Genomic DNA, 2,500 nt, shown 5'->3' with positions numbered 1-2,500 from the left:
ATAATCTTAAGTACTATTTTTACCATTCATGCTATTGTCTTCCTCACTATTCCTTTCACCTTCCACAATCTCTCTCTCTTTCTTTCTCCCCCTCCCTCTCTCTATCTCCCATTTTTCTCTCTGTCTCTGTTTGCCTATCTGTATCTGTCTCTGTCTGTCTGTCTGTCCACCTGTCTCTCTCACTCCTACCCCCCTTCGCACTCCCTCTCTCTCTTCTGTCACTGTCTCTCTGTCTCTCTCTCTCTTTTCACTCTCTGTTTCTGTTTTACACAACAATGAAGTAAATGAACAAGATATTTTTAAGTAAACTGACAGGCAAACAAAAAATCATCGTTATTTTATGTACATATTTATTGAAGTATCTTTTACCTGCAAGGACCAACATTCCGAAAACATTATTTGAGGGATTATATGAATAATGACACAAATTTTGTAGAGGTAATGTTTACTGTTTCAGTTATCATGAAAAACTTTACTTAAGTTTACTTTTTTCCTCCTGCTCTGTAATAAAACACTAATATCAAGCTGCTTTGGTGGTGCAGGAATGGCAATGATCTCCTTTGGCCTGCTCTCCTCTGCAATCCTATCTGGGTCGGCTGGGTGTGACTTCGAATCCCTGTCCCCTTGGATAGTCGGAATCTCTGCTCCAAGTGCCTATCGGAACATAAGAGGATCCTTGTGTGGGTATCCTTGCCGTGTTAACCAAGAACGCGGAATTTGGTTCTCGAGGTCAAGGTAACTTGCCAATGAGGAAACATATTGCAAAATATAGGCTGCAATATCAGTGAGGAAGTTTACATTTAACATATTGTTACCTAAAGATCCAAACACTTGTTTTCAAAACATTTTTTTGGAATGTTATTTGTCAATTTCTACTTATCATATTAAACAGAATGTTATCAAGAACTTGTCACTTGACCTTTGGAACGCCACTGGAATGAGACAGCAGGTGTTAGTTTCAAAGTTATAGAATCATTAGCCGTTTTAGCCTTAGGGAAGGTGGAGAAAGGAAAAAGGTTTTGACAGAGGGTGTTGGGGAAATGAGACTTCACGTACAGCAAACTTCAAGTGTATATATCAGTGGGCGATGATATACAAAGTCATGATTCTGTCAATCAGTTGTCTGATCTAGGGACTTGATCAGAAGCGATTTGCGTTATACAATTTCAGCTGTAGGACTGCAATATAGCTTCCACTATAATCTACATTAAAACCTGCAAGGGGCACACGGGGTAACCTCTAGAGCAGGGGCAGCTGCCTCCTTCGCCCCTTAGTAGTTCCACCACTGCGTAGATTGCGACGAAGAAGGCGGTGGCAACGACGACAAACACCACGTGAAGATATGGTCCTGTAATCAGTAGCACGATTAGTTGGGCATATCAAGCATTGTTCTTATCTCAGTTTTTATATATCAGTGGAAAAGTCTGTAATATTGGATGAAATACAGTAACTGCACAGTTACTAGAAAACGGACTCATGAAACCATTACATTAATTGTTTTTAAGATTCTTAAATAATAATGCAGGATTCTCTGACCGTTGACGATTGATGGTGTGATTAGTTTGCACGAAGAATCAAACGAAATTGGCTGGGCGGCGACACAGGCAGGCCAAATCACCGCCGTTATAATCTGTTATAATCTTGAACAGCTTCACGAAAAAATGTTAACTTTACCCTCCACCTTCCTTACCGAAACGAATCTAGAAAATAAACTCAAATCATTATATCCTTGGAGAAGTGACGTAACTGCTCACCCGTCACGTGACAGCACTGGCCATCCCGGGCGGCAGACGGGGTTCGAGCGAGCCTCCGCCCGACCGGCTGGATCCGGATCGCCGGAACGCGACGAGCCCGTCCGCGTTCAAGGCTGAAGGCGGAGTGGGCCCGCGGCCGGACGCAGACCCGATGCCCGCGCATGCGCAGTGCAAGGGATTTCAAATTATATTATCGATTAAAAAAAGAATAAAAGAAAAAAAAAGTCCAGTGAAAATTGGTAAGATCCTCTTACAATGATTTAACGTAATTTAGGCCGTGTTTAACATGCACTCGAATGCATCATATATCTATATCTATCTATCTATCTATCTATCTATATCTATATCTATCTATCTATCTATCTATCTATCTATCTATCTATCTATCTATCTATCTATCTATATATATATATATATATATATATATATATATATATATATATACCTGATGGGCCCTGTAACTCTGTGAGTCCTTAAAGCGCGAAATATTTGACAGCATAAGATTCATTGGCGAACACCCAAGGCCAATGTAGAATTTATCTCGCTGAAGACACTAGTCGCCACAGATGCATGTTGCGGAGCTCAACAGAATGGCAATCAGGATCTGAGCCGTTTTTTGGTGCGCAGGGGTTGGACGCTGCTGAGAAGGGAGAAAGAACAGAATATCAGGAACCTTTCTGAGCAAGCTGAAGGCTGTTTTCTATAGCAAATAACCATCCTAGCTACCAAGCCCTGAGAAAACTCAA

At 41.2% G+C, this 2,500-nt stretch overlaps 1 long non-coding RNA gene across 2 annotated transcripts; it reads right to left on the bottom strand.

Moving 5' to 3' along the window:
• Window positions 1-428: 428 nt before the first annotated feature.
• Window positions 429-1,871, bottom strand: LOC113805176 (uncharacterized). Of its 2 annotated transcripts, none has more exons than XR_011398862.1 (2): window positions 1,537-1,871; window positions 429-1,348 (listed from the first exon to the last, which is right to left on the bottom strand). It is a non-coding gene; the product is annotated as an uncharacterized lncRNA (long non-coding RNA). The 2 variants fall into 2 exon arrangements; XR_011398861.1 differs by having other exon boundaries at window positions 1,755-1,864.
• Between the last annotated feature and the right edge of the window lie 629 nt (window positions 1,872-2,500).

This window comes from Penaeus vannamei, chromosome 11 (genome assembly GCF_042767895.1).
Source record: "Penaeus vannamei isolate JL-2024 chromosome 11, ASM4276789v1, whole genome shotgun sequence".
In the NCBI taxonomy this organism is placed as follows: domain Eukaryota; kingdom Metazoa; phylum Arthropoda; class Malacostraca; order Decapoda; family Penaeidae; genus Penaeus; species Penaeus vannamei.
Note: the sequence above shows the minus strand (reverse complement) of the source record. Positions and strands in the feature narration are given on the sequence as shown.